Consider the following 22,520-nt stretch of genomic DNA (forward strand, 5'->3'; position numbering starts at 1 on the left):
ATCTATAGGATATATTATTCCAATGTGCAGAGCCTATTGGGAATATAGGAACTACACTACATGGCGCCCAACGCTTGGTAAGGCACTAATTTAATGCTAGATACTAAAGTAACTAATTTGTGCTTTTCTCAGAGACCCCTTTTTCCGTAATACTCCAATAGACGTCTGGAGTGGGTAAAGGGATAATATTCGCCATAGCTCAGTAGGATGGAAAATCCTATGTATTAGTTTTTTGTTTTTCAATGTTGAAGGATACAGTGTTCCAAAATATTGTGCACCTTATCTTTATTTCCTTGAAACTTGCTCTGCAAAACTTTCAGTCATCAAAAATGTCCCTCAATATTAATACCGAGGCCAGTGGAGCTACAGGCGACAACGCCGTACAAACTTTAAACTTTACAGGTCTCCAAGAGACCGACGAGGATGCTGTAAGCATTCCAGAAAATGTAAGGAAAGCCATCACTATAAAATTCATACGAAATGGTCGATCAGCAAGAGGTGGTAGGGTAGTTTTTGTGATAGAGGCACATGAATATCACCAGACAGAGGTATTCTATTCATGGATAGTCTTCCTTGAAGCAGATCCAAGAACAAAAGTGTTTCACTTCTACAAAGAAGATGAACCACCAGAGGAATACATTCCTTTCGAGGATATTGAAATTCCACTAACATACCAAGAGCATGCGCTCTGGTTTAAAGGCGCCCTAAAACATATACATCAGATTACCAGGCTCGGTCCACTAGGTAGACCAGGAGCAAGATGGCCGGTATTAGCCAGCTATACACCGCATCCTGCCATTGAAGAAATGTCGGATGAGGAACTATTAGTTCAACTAAAAGAGCTGATAAAAATTTATAGACAATTGGTTCATTATGTCATCCAGACTTTTACTGTCCAAACGGCAATAAGGATTCCACAACACACCCCTTACCAGGGGAATATAAATAAAATGACACCACAGACTTTACACTCAGTCGTTGATAAATTACCCGCAAAACAGGAACAAATCCCATTCTGGATAGCTCAAATAATTACTCAAATTGAGGCAGTATTTCCTGATACTAGCCCTCATGAGAAACACAGAATTCTAACAATCTGTTTACCTATGGGGATCGCACCAAATCTGGAGAACTGAGACACTTGGGGAACAGTCTTTGCTGCAATCTACACCAAAACACATGGTGTGTCATCTATGGCGGTAATACCAGACGTCCTGAAACAGATTCAAAATGAATACGGGGCAGAGCCTGCTCTAAATCTAGGTATGAAACTGCTGAAAGATTTCAAACAGGTATCAACAATAATATTAACCACATTGGTGCTAAGGCAATTCCTGCTGGGTGCTGAAATTTACATGATCCCATTGTTCATGGCAAGGTCAGCTCGTCATAGGCACAGGAGCAGTGCACTGCATGACGAGCTGACCTTGTCATGAGCATGGAAGGGGTTAAAGGTGAAGCAGCATCCGTGGCGCTCTGACAAAAGTTAAGGGAATTTGAGGTAACTGAGCAACCACAAGAACTGGCCAGAATAATTGAAAAATCCTATGAAGAATTAACCAGGGACAGCTTGGGTGGGAAACCAGTTAAACCCCAACTGTCAGAAAGTCCTGAAAAGGTCTTTAATAAAAACACTCCTACTCCTAATAAAAAGAAGTGGAAAAATAGTAAACAAACTTCTAAAGAGAAGCGTTCTCAATCCAGAGGTAGGTGTCCTCAAAAGGAGCCCTCTGAAAGGAGGTATAACCTCAGGAATAGAGATAATTTGAGAAAGCCTGATAGATATCAAGATACTGATACATGTTCCTCTCGTACCTTTCAGACTTTGTCACAGAAATCCAAAAGAAGAGGATGGTCAGAACAAAAGGAAGAACGCGTGAGGTCCAGAGATGATCCACACGTTCAGAAAAATAAGAAAACTCAATTCACCAAAAAGAAGGTGGCAGGTCTAAAAATCAGACATGCCGAGGATCTTGAGGACACAACTCAGGAACGGGGAATGGGCTCAAAGATGTTGGACAGCGCAGCAGTAGTCACCATAGCTCGCAAGAACTTGAAGGATCATCTGGAGACAGTGGACTTGAATGAGTAAATCCAAGTTGAAACTGCAGATACCAGGGTTAGTGTCCCACATAAGTTATATGAAGTAACACTCCGCATGGAGGGGGACATAACTAGAAAAATAAGAGCACTCTTTTGGGAGAGGCTATCTAAGGGTTATGACATTCTTCTAGCTGAACAAGACTGGTCACCTGAATTTGTCAGGGAGTACCCACATGGCAAAGAAATCATTAGGCCAGCTTTCTCCAACCACATTCCAATTCATTTAAAATATACCTATGCCAGGAAATGGGCAGTAGCCCAGGCTCCTGCATTATATAAAAATCATGTAGGATGGGATGAGTATTCTCCTCACCATAAAATCCACTTACAAAATCAACCAACTGCACAAAGGCAGTGCCTAGTTAAGCAAGAAGCTAAAAAACAGGTCAGGGAGATATTAGACCAACTTGAATACCAAGGGGTGATTAAAACATGCACCTCGTCCATGAACAATCCTTTGTTTCCTGTCTCTAAACCAGACAATACGTATCGTCTAGTATTGGATTACAGACATTTAAACTCTTGTTGCAAAACTTTTGCAGTACAAAATGCACATAGTGCAGCATTAATGAATAACATTGTGCATAAAAAATATAAAACCACATTAGATATTTCTAATGGGTTCTTCTGTCAAAACATTGCACCAGAAAGTAGGTACTTGACCGCTTTCTCAATTATGGGGACACAGCTTCACTTCTGTCATCTCCCTCAGGAATTCAAGAATAGTCCAGGGTTATTTTCAGCCAGAGTAATAGAGTTACTAAAAACCTATGATGATGAGGCATTATCATATTCGATGACATCTATCTAAAAGACGATGACTTGGATAAGCACTTGAACAGGGTGAACACCATAATATTGGGCTTCACTTCTGAAGGGTATAAATTACATTTCAAGAAATCTAGAATTGCCCACCTCAACGTCTTTTTTCTAGGATACAAGTTGGAAAGTGAAGGCAAAAGCCTGGCAGCAAACTTTCTAGAGAAATGTGCACTGCTCCAACATCCAAAAACGCTGAAAAACATAAAGTCGATTCTAGGTTTCCTGAATTTCGGAAGAACTTACATTCTAAACTATGCAGAAAGGGTTAACCCTCTCTACGAATTAATCAAACCTGATTTCAAAACAGTTAATTGAACTCAATAACACACGGAAATTTTTAATTCATTGCAAACAGACATTTTAGCAACAAAACATTTACAAACACGCGTAAACGTATGGAACTTGGTGATCCGAATGATTCCAGGCCAATACGGATTCACATACTTAACCTTTAAAGAAGATGAAAAAGTACCACTAGCTTACAAATCACATTTGTACACACAAGCAGAAATAAAATTCACTTCAACAGAAAAAATTCTGACAGGGGTTCAAACTGCAGTAGCAAAAGAGGGAGCCCTCGCACAGGGTAAGCGCATAATGATCGTTACTCCTGTACTTGCCTTAGAGCCAGTGATGAAGGCGAGCATTCCGAATGCTAAAGCTTTATATCCAAGATGGATACTATGGGTTCATTCTCTTGCTGCAACAGACGTTGAATACGTTTTTGACCCTTATTTGAAAGCACAAGCATTTCTACAATATGAACAAGAATGTCCTCTGCCTACTGAAATTCTGCCTCTAGAGCGGTATGAATGTATAATGTATACCGACGGATCAGCCCAACCCACTACGGGGGGGGGGGTAAACAAGCTTATAGTGCTGCGTACACGATCGTTAAAGGTCGCTGGCAAGAGGGCAAATTCCGACCTATGGTCAAAAAAACACAATCCCTAGGAGATTGTACAGATCAGCGAGCTGAACTACAAGCATTCAAGATGGCGCTTGAAAATACTGATAGCGCGTTCCCCACACTCATAGTGTGCGATTCAGATTAGTGTGTTCAATCTTACAATGAATACTTGCAAAACTGGATTCAAAACTGTTACAAAGATGCAAAAGGCGGCACAATCAATCATAAATTGCTTTGGGAACAAGTAGTTCAGTTACAACAAGAACTACAAAAGGCTCACATGATACATACACTGAGTCATCAACGTGATGGCGTTCACGTTGCAGGGAATTCATTGGCTGATGAAGCGGCGAAGGCAGCTGTGCAAACGACTTCCGTAGCTGCAATTACTCATTCAAAATGAAACTAGACGGCAAAATAATGCTAGCAGTCAATGCTTCAAGCAAAGACAGTGGTAAAACATTACCAAAAGGCTTTCCACTCAAATACTTATACATAACTGATGCGAATAATGTTCCGTTTGCTCGAATCCCTGGAGTGGGGGATAGAGTAATTCCAAACATGGAACATAGATTGGGACTAATCTTAGCAGCACATGAAGGGCTTGCCTCTGCACACGCAGGTGTTTCTGCTACAGTGTCCTTATTAAAACAGAGATACTGGTGGCCGCGCATGAGGCAACAGACCAGAAACTATGCTTTGGAATGCGAAATCTGCCAAAAGATGAAAGTGTGTACAGTGAAACGTCCTGCGCAGACTCCCCTATTCATTTCAGACAAACCATTAGCTTGCGTTTAGCTGGATCACTGTGGTCCCTTACAGAGGGATGGTAACTATAAATATATCATGGTCACAGTGGATTTGTGCTCAAGGTTCATTTGGATGTGGCCTCCGTGCTCGGTTGACGCTCGAACTGTTATAAAAGATTTGCGAGTCTTTATCGGCACATACAGCGTAGCCAGCCCAGTACGCACACCATTGTTAGACAGCATTAGACTCTATACACGCAGATGTCACTATGGACAAATGCGGTCCCACAAATATTAAGACGAGATTCATTTGGATGTGGCCCCAGCGCTTGGCTGACACCCGAACTGTTATAAAAGATTTGTGAGTCTTTATCGGCACATACGCAGTCGGCACGCTACATTCTGACCAGGGTCCTGCGTTTAGCTTTTGAACTTACAAGGAGGCCGTGGCCAAATTGGGTGTTGCATTGCGGTACTCTCGTCCATTTCATCCTAAAGGAAATTTAGTAGTGGAGAGAACAAACCGGGACACAAAGCAATCTATAACAGCTAGAGTATTAGGTTCGGGTGATGGGTGGGTCAAACATCAAATAAGTGTCCAACGTAGTCTTAACAATCTGCCAAGAAGTTCTCTAGGGGTATCACTCCATATGAAATCCTTTTTGGAACAAGAATTAATATTTCAGATCTCGATTGTCAGACTTCAGTGGTAGAACAAAAACCCTTTGATATCAAAGACCGTTTGGCTGTTTTGCAGGACTTAAATGAAAAATGTAAAAGCCAAAGTAACGTGTTCCTCAAGCCAACGACCACTGAAGAAAAACCAACCAAGACAAGAAGGAATTTGGGCCGTCATACAGACAACTAGTACCTGTTTTAGAAACTCACGAATCAAGAACAGTACTGATGCCGCCCCTTGCTGGAAGAAAGGAGAACAGGTTCGTATCCATCGACCTGGTAAAACCACATCATGTGCCTGATCATAAGTAGTAGGCCAATTGGACTCCAAAGATGTAGCAGACGCCCGAATCTGCAGCACAGAACAAAGGATTATGTAACAAAGCACTGAACTTGTGCCTCTTGAGACCCAAATAACAGTTCGTCAAGAAACACCTGTCTACAATGATATAGCATCCGAGTATAATAATAAGACAAGTGATCAAGTGATTCCAGCGATTTTGTTGAATCCGGAAGCAATCTCTACAATTGACAGAACTGCCTCTGGCTACTTCATTAACTTTGATATGTTTTTCAAGGATCCAAGTGAACCTGAAATGCCACCAGCTAAAAAAACATTCAAGAAACAAATAACAGATCTCTTTCGACAACTAGAAAAGACATATCTGGTTTCACCATGGGTTAAAGTATGGATTATATTAGGTGTACTTTTTCTTCTACTGTGGTTGACTCTGGTATTTACATTGGGAATGCTGATCAATGGAAAATATAGTACAAAGAACACAGTAAGAAAGAATATCAACTTACTCCTCAAACCACCAAATCATACCATTGTGAACAAAGAGAGACTTGTCAGCAGTACACATCACAGCCATTCAATTACCAGGTGGTATAGCTTGGGACAGAACTGAATATGACATTTTTGGTCCGGCGGAGCTGTTGAAGATTCTACACCAATTCAAGGTTTCCTTGGGTGACTTTGTTTCACCCAGCACCTTTTCTGATGATTGGGACTTTGAGACTGTTAATAATATGATGTCAGACTTAGAAATGTCTGCAAAATTTACAAATCATAAATACTTAGAAGGTTCATCAGATCATGAACACATGTGCTGTTATAATCACTATGGTCATCGTTTCTTACAAGGATCTGCAAACCCTAGAAATGTTTTTACTTATAATCAATGGGAACATTGTCCAGTGCCACCTAAAGGTAGCTCAAAAACATTTTATGACACATTTCTGTACTTTTCAGGCTTTAATATTTCTAATCCAGAATAATTTTCCTTTAAAAATATTAATATGACAGTAATGAAGAGTATGTTGACGAATACAAAGCAAATTTATTCTGCTGCCTTTTATGCTCAGCTTTCTACATTAGGTGTTGACTTTTGGAAAGACACCATTCAGACAAAAACTGTCTGGGGCACAAAAGACTGGCAGGTACAGGGCTTAGAAGCTTTATTTAGAGCCTGCATTATCCCAGAACAAATATCGTTTTTGAATGACACTGTTTAACAGACATCTTGTCTTGAATTAGCTAAGATAAAAGATGTAAACAAACCGTCAGTACCTACACCTACACCTGAAAGAAATAACACTTCAGAGGGGATGGTTGACGTAAAAACTATTTTACTTAACAACAGAACAGACCCTGATTGGAAAAAATGGTTAATCTGGCTCACAGACACAAACAACTGTCAAGATAGATTCCTGAATAAAACACAAGGGTTCACATTCACTAGGTCAGATCCAAGATATGTCCAGAGAAAACAGCCAGGGATATTAATTTAACATCATGCAGTGTGGGAAAACTGTGCCTTGAGTGGCTACAAAAGTCTACACCGAAAAAAGTAAAACAACACTTATCTTTACTTAAAGATGGCGTTGATTTAAGGGACTTCTTACAAGGACCTGCGACACCGCATCATAAACGTTTTATATATGCCGGTATCTATGCCATGTATAACGAAGCATGGAAAACAACGCAAGCAGAGACTGCAGAATGCATACCAGAAATTGATCGTATTAATTTAGAGAAATCTCTCTCTGTAGTTGACAATGGGTTAATGACTCTGTCATCCAGAATATATTCTTTGGGCAGTATAGTATCCTCTGCCATTGACATAATGGAACAGGACTTGGTCATGTTACAGCAAGGTCAGTCACAATTGCACTCTATAATGCTTTTGGGCTGGACGTTGCAAAACCTTTGTTCTGGATATGTGCCATGGCGTCTAATCAACACCACGTCATTGTTTTCTAAGTTTACCCTTACAGGTAAACAAATCACTTTGGCACAGAGAGGGGCAGACTATACGGTGCTGAGCATTAAAAAACTGGAAAGAATACCATTAACTGTTTCTGAGAAGCCAGCGACAGAATGGATAATACATGGTACAATCACTCTGCCTGTGACGATTTTCCATTTTCAGTATTGTCTAAAACATATACCAGCGGTCGTATATGAAAGGTTGGGTAAAGAATACATCAAGACATCCTGTGATTTACCTTATACACACAAATGTTGGAGTGGGGAAAAATAAGTGTTTCTTAGTGGTACGAATTGTGAAAACACACTAAGTGGTTCACTCTTATGTCAGGGTATTAATTTTCTCAGGGCCTGCAATGGTTCCTCGAACAACTTATCCTGCCACCTGCAAGGCTCTACAGCTGCAGTGATAGTTCCAATTTTTAGTCAGCTTTCTAATGGAAGTTAAATTATGTTGAATGATCACAGCTGTTGTGGCATGTTGCCAGGAACCCCCTATCTTGTTACTGTGTCAGCCAGGGTAACTTGCTGTATGCAAGTATTGTTTCCTAAAACTAAGTCAGACGGGGAGTCACCATTATGGCCTTCACTGAACATTTCTTCTATTTGAATTGATACTTTAAGCAGACTGAAAGCCATTCTTTATAAAAAAAACTCTGCCACTGACTTTGGCCAAAGAGACGTATGATCTGCAGGTTGCAAGGACTTCTGCAGAGATGCAAGCCCTTTTATCGACAAACTGCCCTATACATTTCTCAGAAATTTTAGGTCATATCTTAAACATGCCTGATACGAGTGTTATTGTACCTGTATTTAAGATGATTTTTTCAGGGCTGTTAGGACCCTTTAAAGCAGTCCTAGACATATTTCCAACATTGGTGCACTATGTGTTTGGTGGCCTGCCTCTCGTTTTGGGGTTTTGTAGCAGGAATACTATTTTTATTCATTCAGCTCCAATAGGGCAAGTCAAGTCACCATCGACACCTAGATCACCTTAGAGAACACCCTCCTGGCAATGAAGTGTTGTGAGCGCATGATACAAATTCTGGGCTTGGCTCGTTTAAGAAATCTAAATACCAAGTGGTTTCCATCATTCCGACCAATCTGGCAAGATTGCATCTTACTTGTTCTATGATGCCTACTATGTGGAGAAGAATGCGTGCTAGACATCTGTCTGACACTCCCATCAGTCCTGCCAACGGAAGTTGATACTTTGCTTGAACCAGTAACAGCTCAGGCACTGTGTTGTCCACAGCGGCTACCAATCCTGATGACGGCTTTCGTTGAGATCTCAAAGACGCAAACTGCAGACGGTGAGATATGTGGAGCCACAGGCACACAGGTACCATCTACTTTGAACATTGCTAATGCGGCTGATGCTGACGGCGATGCTTCTCCTCTATGTGCAAATTATCTGCTTAACAAGGTAGTCCAACTTTCACCTACAGTAGTAGATGAATTCAGGATTGGTAGCCGCTGTGGACAACACAGTGTCTGAGCCGTTATTGGTTCAAGCATAGTATCAACTTCCGTTGGCAGGACTGATGGGAGTGTCAGACCCCAGATGTCTAAGCTTAGAGGATTTGATGTTTTCTCCAAACAATGACACTGACTTTTGAAGTTAGCACACAGTGTTCTCTGAATTCAACCTTCACATTTCAAAAAACAAACTTCTAACTTTGGAACTCTATTTTTCTATGAATTTACTTTTTTCCAAAATTGAAATGTTTTTTAGCACAAAGTAATCTGCTTAAAGTAGAACTATTTCTAGAGAAAGAATTCTTTGAATACTTCCGAGAGACAATATTTGACCTTGTCCACAACCAAACAATTTATATATTCTGTCATGGAATGGTCTCGACGTTTTCTTTTGTATTTAAGAGACATTTCATAAATGTATTTTCATGATTCATTCGGATAGCGTTTTTTAAATATCATTTATATGCTTTGAATGAACATTGCTTTTAAATGCATACAGCACAAATACTCTTTTTGTGTACAACCATTTTGAATGCACTTTTATGTCTTTTGGGTGGGGTTTTTAACACATCATGTTTAGATATGTTTTATGTGTTTTAGAACTTAGTAATGTCGTACATAATAAAGTGGAGTGGGTGTTGTATGGTGTTTTAGGATCCAAGTGAATTTTCCTGATTCATGCCCTTATATAGGTACAATTCACACTGCCCAAATATAGGCAAAGAAATCATTCCCTTATTTAGACATAGCCCATGCAGACCAAATACAGGCATGGCTACTTCCACCCGTATCAAAACGTCACTACGATTTCTTGGAAAATCGGCTTAAGCTTGAAAAAACTCATGTACTTTACAAAGAACTACGATTCCCTTGGGGTTCTTTCCTGACGTTCATATGCCCGACTTTACATCAAACTAGACACCTTCAAGGTATAAATATGCCTTCATTTGCTCTAGCAAGACACGGTGGTTCGGGGCAGTTCGACTATCTACTTGCCCGACGCAGCTCGCTACTGCAAGTGCCGAAGGAAGTCGACCCTCCAACTGATGCACTGATCGAGAGGCTGCATTTCTGTCAGCGAGAATCCAGCTCCAGTGTTTCCAAGCTCCCCTTGCATGTTGTTGGGAAATCGAGTCCCGAGACCGAAATAGCAGACCTCCTTCGTTCTAAACTAAAGGTATAGAGCTGATTAGAACCTATAGAAACCTTGGATAGATTCTTGGCAAAGAAAAACTAAACCTATGCTACACCACACGTACTCGTTCCCGCGTACTAGGCTTAGGTTAGGTACATTGAGGTAGGCATATTTTAGAAGCACAATTTGAGTACATTTAGCCCTTGTTATTTATGTATGTATTTATATATGGTTTAGAAACCATGCAATGCTCTTACAGTATTATTTTATAATATTGTTCTCGCTGTACGCATTATACTTTGCAGTATGCATTAAGATTGTAGCAGTTCACTTTACTTGCATGAGAAAGAAGACTGTTCAATAAAACCTTTTATTGAAAACGCCCGTCTCTCTATTTCTCTGCACCCCTGTAGAAACGAAGCATGCACGAGTGACTGAGTGAAATATTTATCTATTGTTTCCGCGACTCTAGAGATTCTTTTCCAATTCTTGGGAAACAAAGTTGCCATGTTTATGCAGTTGTCAGAAACTAATCGCTTCTTGTGAATTTGAGAAAGTTTCTAGTGACCTCCGAGCAAGCAGGCATTCACTATTAAGTTTAATATATTCGATAGAGACCTAGTCGACCCTAGTCCTACGTCTAATCTATAGGATATATTATTCCAATGCGCAGAGCCTATTGGGAATATAGGAACGACACTACAATTCTGTAGCTCACACCACCACCCCAGTGCAGACATGACCACATACAAATCAGTCTGACTCTGTGCCTCATGGGAACAGTCCAGCCAGAACTGCCAAGCCATGTCTTCCCTGGACTGGTAACAAGCATCCTGGGACTGGTTTCGGGTTCATAACCCTCATCAGCCAGGCTAGCTTGAATCCAGTGGCAAAGTGAGCAAGGGACCCACATCTGGGCATACCCTGCCAACTTAGGGGGAACAAAGAGATACCAAAAGGGATGATGGACGGAGCGCTTGAGCAAATCAAACACTCACCCCCAGTCAACTGATCTGGGTTTAATCCATCATCATTCTTTAGCTTGGCAGTTCGGGCTGGACTTTTCCCATGAGGCACAGGGTCAGACTGATTTGCATATGTCCATGTCTGAACTGGGTTGTGGTGGAGTGAGCTAAAGAATGATGATGGATCAAACCCAGATTAGTTGACTGGGTGCGAGTGTTTGATATGCTCACTCGCTTCGTCCATCATGCCTTTTGGTATCGCCTAACATGGATACAGCTAAAAATCTTAGTATTATCAATCTTCCCCCAATCAGCGCCGTTAGTTGCCATCTTAACAGGGGTCCCTACATTTAACTCTGGCACTAACGAAACATCTTTGGATCTTATTCATAAGACAGTTCATTGATGCAACAACAATGTGAAAAATGGCCCCAGCTTACTACTGACATTATCATGGCTAGAAGGGTGGGGTGGATAGGCTATGGGACCAGGAAAGCTGTTAAGGGAGACTGCATTATTGTTAACTTTAAGAATCCTATGCAGGCTAGAGCATTGGTAGGCTGTCAAATTAGGGATTGTATCAAGTCCAGAATTTAAATATCACCCTAAACCACTTCTGGCAAATCCCGAATGGCAGTTTCCATTCAAGCTGGTTAAACCCCCTCAAGAAAGAAATGTGAACTCAGGGTTAACCCTGACTAACCGTTGTTCACCCCCAGTCTGTCCGTCGACCCTTGATGAAAATGACTAACTATTCCCTGTGGCTAAAAACACCCCATGCAAGACACCGTCATTAAATACCCCTATTAAGCTATGCGTCTCTCTGTTCACACCTCCTCAACTACCACTGCTGGATAATTTACCTATCTCCACTTCTACCTCGGCCAACTCTGTAGACCCCATTGTGAAAGTATTGTCTTGGAATATAGCTGGCCTTAGGCCTAAACAGGGTAGTATCCCTTGAGAACAGTTACTTGGTACACATCATATTATTGCCTTACAGGAAACATGGGAGTCTAAAAACTGTTTTTATTTAGATGGTTTTACTACTTTCTGTAAATATGCTGTCCCCTCATACATGGGAAGAGCCAGAGGGGCCTGCTTTTAATGTTCTCACTTAAGCTCTCTTATCAAGCAAAATTGATCAATTGTTGCTCACCTAGGGCCAGATGTAGGTGGCCAATTACCGGTCGGTAACGGCCGAATTCGGCCGTTACCGACCGGTAATTGGATTTTGAGATGTAGGGCCAGTCATTTTACAGAATCGGTAAATTTACTGATCAGTAAATTTACAGATTCTGTAAAATACCGAATCGGTATTTTTACCGATTCGGTAAATTTGATATGTAGGGTGGACTCTTCTGAGTCCCACAAGCCTTACTGAATCGGTATTTTACCATCAAATTCAATTTGATGGTAAAATACCGATTCCGGTGTGCATGCACATGTGTGCATGCACACCTGTGCCATATGACAGGCAGACCTGCCCTTAGGGCATGTATGCCTGCCACATGGCACCCGACCCTGTTTTGGGGGTGCTAGAGGGTGTCAAAGTGACACCCCCTGCACCCTTGTGAAATTCTGTATTTACCGATTCGGTAAATACCAAATCGGTAATGCCCATTCATTCCTATGGGCTTCAAAGCCCATAGGAATGAATGGGCATTACCGGTCGGTATTTACCGAATCGGTAAATACCGAATATTACCGATTCGGTAAATGCACATCTGGATTTACCTACATCTCCCTACTTCTATTTTACCGATTCATAAATACCGAATCGGTAAAATTCGGTATTTATGAGTCGGTAAAATAGATTTACCTACATCTGGCCCCTAATGTGTTAGCAGTGGCACTGTCACATAAGAATTTCCCCACTCTGTTAGTGGTCAATTTTTATAACTCCCTCATCAGATCACACAAGACAGAACATCTTTCAGTTATCGAGGATTTATTAGAAAGCTATGGGGAAGGAAGCCAAGCCTATCATGACACACTAATCTTAGGGGACTTTAACATCATCAGTGTAGTCTTAATTGTACTCTCACACTGGAGGCGGATGACAGTTATGATCTGTTTAATCATTTTGAGCACACACCATCAGGCATTTATTTAGAAAGTTTTCTCTCAGGCCACAATCTGTTATGTTTACAGCAATCAGATGTGTTAGCTCCAGTCCCCACCTATGTGGGTAGTGGTAGCTCCAGTGCTATTGACTTAATAATGATATCTGTATTACTAGCATCAGCTGTCAATAACTTAAGTGTCACGTGGAACTGTCTTAGTGATCACAATACCTTAACACTGGACGTCTCCCTGTTGGCCGCCTTTAAGGAGGGGGGAGGCCTCAAGTCAAATTTCTAACAAAAATATTAGCACTAAACACCAAGCAAGGAGACTGAAGTGGGAAAGGATCACTCCAGTGAGTTTCTTAGACAATTTGTATTCTATCAGTGCACCGGAGTTCCAAGTGTGTATGGATCCTGCTCCACAAGACAAAGACACTCTTGAAGCTTTTGACCGAATTATTAAGCAGGTGGCATCTGACCTAACATCTAAATCTAGAACCAGATGCCCAAAAGTCAAAAGGTGGTTTGACAAACTGTGTTCAACTACCCATAAGGAGTTAAAACCGGCCCTGATGCAAAACCCAAGGGATGCTATATTGATTAGGTGTTGTAGGAAGGCCTATAAACTTGCAATCCAGGCAAGGAAGAAACAGATTAGGAAGCAGGCCTGCAAAGCACTTATTAACTCCTTCGGCGCTTATGACGAGCTCAGCTAATCATGAGGCACAGTGGAGCTGTGCTCATGATGAACTGAGCTCGTCATAACTGCCATGGAACGCCCAAGCGGGGATCGTTCCCCTCCTGTGCAGGGCGTTCCATTGACTGGGTGGAGTCATGATGAGCTCAGCTCGTGATGAGCACAGCTCCACTGTGCCTCATGACGAGCTGAGCTCTTCATGAGTACTGCGGCGCCACACGCAGCCCCCCTCCGCCTGCGCCGCGGGGGAATTAGCCCTGCGACGAAGGGGTTAAAGCCAGCATTTTGCCCGACAGTACTAGATTTTGGTCGGTGGTTAACAGCCCTTATTTCTCAGATACTCATAATTCTAGTAGTGATTGCACGATACCAGCTGAGCTCTGGGTCCAGCATTTCAGTAATATCTATAGTGATATAAAGTTGGAATCTGCCATGGTACATCAGTTCCCGGCCTATCTAGTAATCACCTCCATTTTAATATAGACGAGGTTCATAAAGCTATAGTCTCAACCTCGGCAGGAAAGGTGCCTGGTCCAGATGGGGTACCTGCTGACCTCTATAAGGCTGATCCTAAAGTTTGGGCCAAGATTCTAACCCATGTTTTTAATGCAGCGTGCATCAAGGGTCTTCCTCCATCTTGGGCTAAGGCGGTTATCATCCCTATATTCAAAAAAGGAGCCCGGGATGATCCCGCATGTTACAGACCCATTTCCCTTCTAGACTCTGTGGCTAAAATATTGGGGAAAGTAATTCTGGATCGTCTTACAGGATATCTTTATCAGGCTAATATCAAATCTGATCTGCAGTATGGTTTTAGACAGGGAAAGGAACCCTGGAGAAGTATTTAAACCTGCATCTAATTATTGGGAAGTACACCATTGCCAAGAGAGGAGTCTTACATCTGGCTTTCATGGACCTAACCTCAGCCTTTGACTATGTCAACAGGTCTAAGCTGTGGCTAGTGTTACGTGTCTTAGGGATAGATGCAGAACTGGTGTTCTTTTTGCATACCGCCTATGAAAACACCGTAGCAGCAGTAAGGTATAACACAGATGGTAGTTTGACAAATCCCTGGGAAGAAAAAAGTGGGGTCAGGCAGGGGTGCATTTTGGACCCTTTGTTGTTCACACTTTACATTAATAAATTGGGATAAAGCCTAATAGCTTGTTGTGAAGATATTCCCAGAGCCTGCTCCAAAATGATTCCAGCACGTTTGTATGCAGATGATGCAGTCTTGCTGGCTAGAACTGCATTGGGTTTACAACGTCTTTTAAACTGTTTCATACGTTTTATGGAGTCACTAGATTTAACTACGAACTATAAGAAATCCCATACTATGACTATAGGTTCAGGAAAGGGGGGCCAAGGCCACATTTTGTTGTAAAGGGGCCGAACTGACCAAGGTGCCTACGTTTCCCTACTTAGGGGTCGTTTTTGATGAAAAAAGTTCCTGGTGCCCGCAACTTTTACTTAAAAAGAACACCTTAGGGGGCTTGGCCAAGATGGCGGCCTGAGAGGACGTGCATAACTGAAGCTCCTCGTCCTAAGTCCCCTGACCGTACCCTAAAGCATACCCCTTCGCCCTCCGAGTCCCTTACCGACTGCCTGCGGTGAGCGGGACACGGACCGGAGACCCTGAGGTCACAGCGCGGTTCGGGCAAAGGAGCGAGGCCCGCAGGGTAGCCGCGGCATCCAGTACCGGCTGGGGTCCCCCCGGGAGAGGCCCGGCGTACGGAGCAACATCACCGAGAGGGCTCGCCGTGGCAGCTGAGAGGCCACACGATGGTAGCGACCTGTCTCCCCTGCCAGCGGAGAGAGACAAGAGCAACGCAGAGCGCCGGCCTCGCGGCGGACCGAGGTGGCGAGACTAACGGCTAGGGGCCCGGCTTTGACGGCGTGGGGAGCTAATCGAGGCCCCGGCTTGGGCCTACACGGCGCAGAGGCGGCGAGAGAGGCCGGCGGAGGAGCGGCAGCTTGGGGAGGTGAGGAGCGCCGACCCAGCAGTAGCCCACGGCGGAGAGTCTGACGGCGAGGGGCCTGGGGCTCAGACGGCGTGGTGAGATACTCGAGGCCCCGGCTTTGGCCTACACAGCGCGGAGGCGGCGAACGCTGCGAGAGGCCAATGAAGGCGCGACAGTTTGAGGAGGTGAGGAGCACAGCAACTCGGGGGGCAGGCGCTCGAGCCCCCGGCTGTGGCCAGGAGGTGCGGGGCCGCGCCATTGCGAGCGGGCCGCGATGCCCAGAACATTCAGGCCTAAGAGGCGGTGTGGGGGTCGCGCCCGAGAGGGCCAGCAGGGTAGCGGGCCCAGACGACAGGAGAGGGGGTTCGGGGGGTGCTGTTTGGGCCCCCGGTGTGGGCCGCAAGGCACAACGGTGTCTGAGGCCTGGGCGCTGAGACTTTCCTGGCACGGCAATGGCGCCACCCCCGCTGGGCACCACAGCTTCCCCGGCGGTCCCCCCAGCCACTCGAAGAGCCATAGCGGAGAGGGCCAAGGGACCAGCGGCGGTCCTGGGTGGCCGGTAGTGACACTCTCGCAGACTCCACATGGTCACCGGGGCACGACAGTGGTAGCTGGGCCTGGTAGGCCGTGAGATAGCACGATCCAGGGCCTGGGTCGGTGGGTGATCGGCGATCTTTGCAACACAGAAGACCAGCGAGTGAGACTCCCTCCCCCCCACGTGAGGGCCCACCACTGCCAGCGGCTACAAAGTGCCGAAAGACGCGCCGAGGGGGTCGGTGAAGCCCGGGAGGGTACTGACTATGTCTTCCTCCAACCGCAAGGGGAATTGCACAATCTCAGAAATGTTGTCCAAAGGTACTCCGAAGACAGACACAAGCCCGGACAAGCCGGCTCAGTCGATTCTTCCTAAGGGCCAGGACTGAGGTGAAGGGGAGGCCCCAACTACTAAAGCGTTCATGGAGTCCCTACTCGCCTCTCTCAAGGAGGACATTCAATCCCTCCGACAGGAAATGGCCGGGGAATACAAGGAAATACGCCGCGATGTGGACGATCTTGGAGAGATGGTGGCCTCAAACGAGCTCGCTGTACAGGCTTGGAGCGAGGAGATTGAACTGTTGCAGCAGGAAATCATCAGACTCCATGAACAACAAATGGATCTCCAATCCCACACAGAGGACCTGGAAAACCGTTCAAGGCGCAACAACATTCGGGTCCACAACGTGCCACAGAAAGCAGAGGGGGAGGATGTGGTGGGTTACCTGCAAAGCCTATTCCGGATGGTGCTGGACGAGAACGAGGACTTTATCATTCGTATCAACAGGGCACACAGGGTGGGCCTTGCCCGTCGGGCTCCGACTCCCCCCCCCGGACATACTGGCCTTCCTGCCTGATTACCCCCTCAAGGAACGCATCCTAACAGCGGCACGCCGGAAACAGCCGCTGCACTTCCAGGGTCACACAGTGGAGCTATTCCGGGACTTGTCTGGAATCACCTTGCAGAAGCGGCGATCGTTTAAAGTGGCCACTAACTTCCTCCGCGACAAAGGGATCCCGTACTCATGGGGGCAGCCCTTTAGGCTAATTTTCAAATGGAACGGGGCCCTTCACCAACTACGGTCGCTGAGAGACACTTGTGCCCTGCTGGGCATCCCGCACGAGGGGGAACAACAGGATGTCGATGGAGTGGAGGGGCGGCCCTCCCGGGCCCCGTCCGGATCCCCACGGTCTACTGGAGACGGATGGCAGCAGGTGCGACGCGGACGATCATCTAGGAAAGGCCTTAAACCTAATCCGGACTTGGTGGCACAAGAACAGGCCGCGGCGATCCAGGAGGTCTCCAGGGACACTAACGCCGCATCCTAAGAGATTGGCTATGAGGGGGCTTTATAACAAGGAAGCAGTACCACAGTTGGGGGACGGGGCGGGGGGCCTTGGGCCGCCACTGTCACACATCCCTCACACATGACACTCTACCACAGGCCTGGACTGCCGTCACGTAGGCCTGGGACAATGTTGACCGGTTGGGGTTTCAAGTTTGGTGTTGGGGGGGAAGGGGGTGGGGTGGGAGTTGGGGTTGAGGGGCGAGCTCCGGTGTGTTCCCAGTCCCTGGGCGATGGGAAAGACAAAACGTGGCGCCTTCGGAGTCGGACAGTGGCATAGCGCAGGGCGATGCAAACCTCCTCATGGCTGACGAATCCATTCAGGTTATTACCCTCAATTTTAAGGGGCTCAACAAACCCATCAAGAGAAGGGCTGTGCTCTCCTACTTAGAGAACTCTGGGGCTGCGGTGTGCCTCCTCCAGGAGACGCACTTGCTGTCCAGGGACTGGCACCGCATGAAGTCTAGGGCATTCCCAACCCAGCTCTACTCCTCCACTGCGGAGAAAAAGGCGGGAGTGGCACTGCTATTTGCTAGGCACTTCAAGGGCCGGGTGGGGGACAAGGTGGCGGAAATCAAGGGCAGGCTATTAGCCCACACTGTTCACATTGGGAATTTATCACTAACGATAGGGTCCATTTACGCTCCTAACACCAAACAAGAGGCATTCCTTACAGGGGCACTGCAGGAGGTCATGACCACCAGCTCACGACACACACTGCTAGGAGGGGACATAAATTTGGTTATGGACAATGAGAGGGATAGGTCAGGTCGGCGGTTTGGCGACTCTGGAGCTCTTTCTGTGGAAGGGAAACGCTGGCTCGCCAGTCGGGGGTTCATTGATACATGGAGGGAGGTACACCACACTGCCCCGGGTACACTTTCTACTCACATGTGCACCGAACATACGTTAGAATAGACCACTTTCTCAGCTCCACAGACTTGGTCCCCATGGTACGAGATTTGGAGGTTGCCCCGGCAGCGCTATTGGACCACGACGCTGTGGTGATGCACTTGAAGGTCCCGCGCATGCAATCACATAAGGGTACATGGCGCCTTAGAGAGAATCTACTTTCCCGCAAGGGGGTAACGCAGCAACTCTCCCAAAGCATCTCAAACTTCCTGGGCCAGAACGACACGGGGGAGGTGACCACAGCGGCAGTATGGGGGGCACTCAAGGCAGTCATTAGGGGGGAGCTTATAGCGATCTCGGCGGCGGACAATAAAGAACGGAAGCTGGCGGGAGCTGACGGCGCAGGTGCTGGGGCTGGAGCGGGTACATAGTCGGACCGGGGCTCCGAGGATCTGGCGCAAGCTGAAGGCGGCCAGAGCACAGCTTGCATGCCTCGACCTGGATCGGGCAGAGTATGCGGCGTTGCGCCTTAAACATACGTACTATGTAGGGGGGACAAGACTGGCCGCTTACTTGCCAGTAAACTGAAGGCGAAAACCGTCAGACCCAAGATCCCAGTCATTCGCGAGGAGGGGGGGAGGAGCTCCGAGAAGATGATCGCATCGCGGAGGCAGTCAGGTCGTTTTATGCCACTTTTTACAAGGCAGAGCCGGCCTCGGATGCTGAGGCGGGAGTAGCTTACCTAGACGACGCAGAGGTAACGGCCCTCAACGAGTCAAACGCCAAGGCTCTAGACGCTCCCATACAGCTAGAGGAAGTTATCTCCGCCATTGCCCGTCTCAAACCACTTAAAGCGCCCGGCCCGGAAGGATTTTCGGCAGGCTTTTATAAATCCTTCTGCCCCCTTTTGGCCCCTCTGCTGACAAAACTGTTCAACTCCTTTCAAGGCCCAGGTTCGATCCCGCAAGAGATGCTGGAGGTGGCCATTATTGTCCTGCTGAAGCCAGGTAAAGATGCGACCCAATGTGCGGCGTACCGGCCGATCTCTCTCCTCAATCTTGACCTAAAACTTTTTACGGGGATCCTGGCCACGAGACTGGGCCCGTGTCTCCCGGGCATAATAGAGCCAGACCAGGCGGGCTTTATACCCTCCCGTCAAAGCGCGGACAATACCAAGCGCCTGATGCACTTGATAGATAAAGCACACTACAATGCGACGGATGCGGCCCTCCTGTCAGTCGACGCTGAAAAAGCGTTTGACCGGGTGGACTGGACCCATCTGGATAGAACGTTGGCGAGATTCGGGGTTGGCGATAGGTTCCGGGCCTGGGTGGCGGGCTTCTACGCTTCACCCCAAGCGACAATCAAGGTAAACGGAACGATCTTTAGGCCGTTCGCCATCCACCGGGGCACGAGGCAGGGCTGCCCACTCTCACCGCTGTTGTTCGCCCTATATATGGAGCCTCTCGCCCAACTCGTACGGGACAACCGGACCATCACGGGCATTACATTCGGGGGCGAGGAACACACTATCAGCTTGTACACGGTCGACATTCTGGTTGCGGTGGATAACCCTAGAGTCTCGATTCCAGCATTTCTGGAGGAGATGGCGCGGTTTGGGAGAGAGCCGGGCTTCAAAATGAATGTCGGGAAGTCGGTAGTTCTCCCCCTGGGGTGCAACACTCGTTCTACCAACAGGGGCTCGTTGCAATTGGGAGGACTGTCCACACAAATGGTGCTCCCGTATTTGGGGATCGAACTGACGCCGGCTACGGCTCAGACGGTCGAAGTGAACTACACCAAGCTCTTGACATGCATCCAAGGGGATATCCAGAGGTGGCGACAGCAGCCGCTGTCTTGGCTTGGCCGGGTGGCTGCAGTAAAGATGTCCCTGCTGCCAAAAGTGCTATACCTCTTTCAGACCATCCCGGTTACCCCTCCCATAGGCATGCTCAGAAAGCTGCAAGATGTGATACACCACTACGTCTGGGCAGGTAAACGTTCTAGGATGAGGCAAGACCTGATTATGCGAGTATCGGCAGAGGGTGGGCTGGGAGTGCCCCACTTACAGCGGTACTTCCGAGCAACGCAGATGCGTTATCTCGTGGAATGGTCTAGGCCATCCTCGGAGAAGAGATGGCTGTTCCAGGACAAGGCCATGGCGGGGATGCCACTCTGGAGAATCCCATTCTTAGCGCGTCCGGATAGACCGGCATACATCAAGAAGTCGCCCATCACCAGGACCCTCCTTCAGGTATGGGACGCGGTTGCGGTGGCCGGGGAGCTCACGTCCTTTCCCTCGCCCATGACACCGCTGTTTGACAACCCGGCGTTCCCGCCGGGATTGGTTCCTGGCTCCTTCCTGCGGTGGAGGACGACAGAGTGTAGATCGGCCGGGCACCTATTTGATTTGCAGGTCTTTATGACCCTACAAGATATTGGTAAAGGGTATTCCATTGATAAGCCGCAGAATTTCCAATACTTCCAGCTGCGACATTGGCTTACCCAGAGAGATACCTTCCCGCACGTGAGCCGCTTTCTTACGCCATACGAGAAGTGGCTCCTGTCCAAATCCACAGATAAACAGGCGATCACGGAACTGTACAAGTTGCTGACCCCCCCTCCTTCAGCGGTTCGATCGGCAGGGCAGAAAAGGTGGGAGAGGGAGCTGGGGCGGGCGCTCTCCGATAGGAAATGGCAGGACATCTTCTACTGGGCGCACCACAAAGCTCGCAATATGGCCAGCCGGGAGTCTGCGGTCAAGGTGGCTTACTATTGGCATCTGACTCCCGAGCGACTCCATCACAGCAATCCTAGTAGGGACCCCAGGTGTTGGAGGGGATGTTGGCTCACAGGGACTATGCTCCACCTGTTATGGGAATGTCCGGAAGTGCAAGGGTATTGGGAGGAGGTCCTTAATGACGTAGATAGGTATTTTGACACGGAGATTCTCGATTTCCTGCGTATGCGATCCTAGGTCTGCCTAACAAACTTACCTTCCCACTTAAGTCCATTAGGGGGAGGCAAATGGGACTGGCACTGGGGGCGGCGACACACCACATCCTGTCACTCTGGGGCACTACACGGAGACCCACCCACACAGGTTGGCTTCACCGGCTGTGGTATATAATGGGGATGGAACGCATACAAGCTTCACTTACGCAAACCTCAGACAAATTTAGGGAACTATGGTCGCCACTGGTCTCCTTACTGTCCCACGAATTCCACAAACTTACCTGCCCAAAATATCTCAGAGTCCTTAGACTAGTAGATGAGTTTCACGCCACTCCGACAGATGGGACCCCGGAGGCATGAGGGAGATCCCCTCGCGAGCCCTACGAATACTCAGCGGACCACACCGGGGGGGGGGGTGGTCGGGGCACGGTGGGAATAGTTGGGGGTTGGGGGGACTTAGACAAGGGACATGCTACCAGAGCCCTTCGATGCAAAGCTTCGCAAGGTGCTACCCACATCATCATCATCATGCACGGACTAACGACGTTACTCCTCCGGGGGCAGCTTCCAGATGCTAATGTAAGGACCGGCGGAAACAGGTGCACTTTGTATGATGTTTGTCCGACGACTGTATTGTTTTGTGTTACTGAAAATAAAAATAAATTTGATCAAAAAAAAAAAAAAAGAACACCTTAGCCAGAGCGGCGGAGGCTACTCTGAATTTTACCAAAGATTCGGGTCTTAACCACTTCCCGCACTATTAAAGATCTACAGTGCAAAATACATTGCGATGGCTATGTATGGGAGTGACATTTGGGGTTACAAGGATGTGAAGGGATCCAGGTAGCTGAGAATAATTACATGCAGAAACTCCTTGTGATTCCCATCGCAACCCCTGTTTTAAACATGCACGAAGAACTCGGTGCAGGATATATTTCAGACCAGATTGCGGTTGCCCCACTGTTGCGCTGGCTTAGAATCTGGGGATGCCCA

Source organism: Lissotriton helveticus, chromosome 5_1 (assembly GCF_964261635.1).
Source record: "Lissotriton helveticus chromosome 5_1, aLisHel1.1, whole genome shotgun sequence".
Taxonomy (NCBI): Eukaryota; Metazoa; Chordata; class Amphibia; order Caudata; family Salamandridae; genus Lissotriton; species Lissotriton helveticus.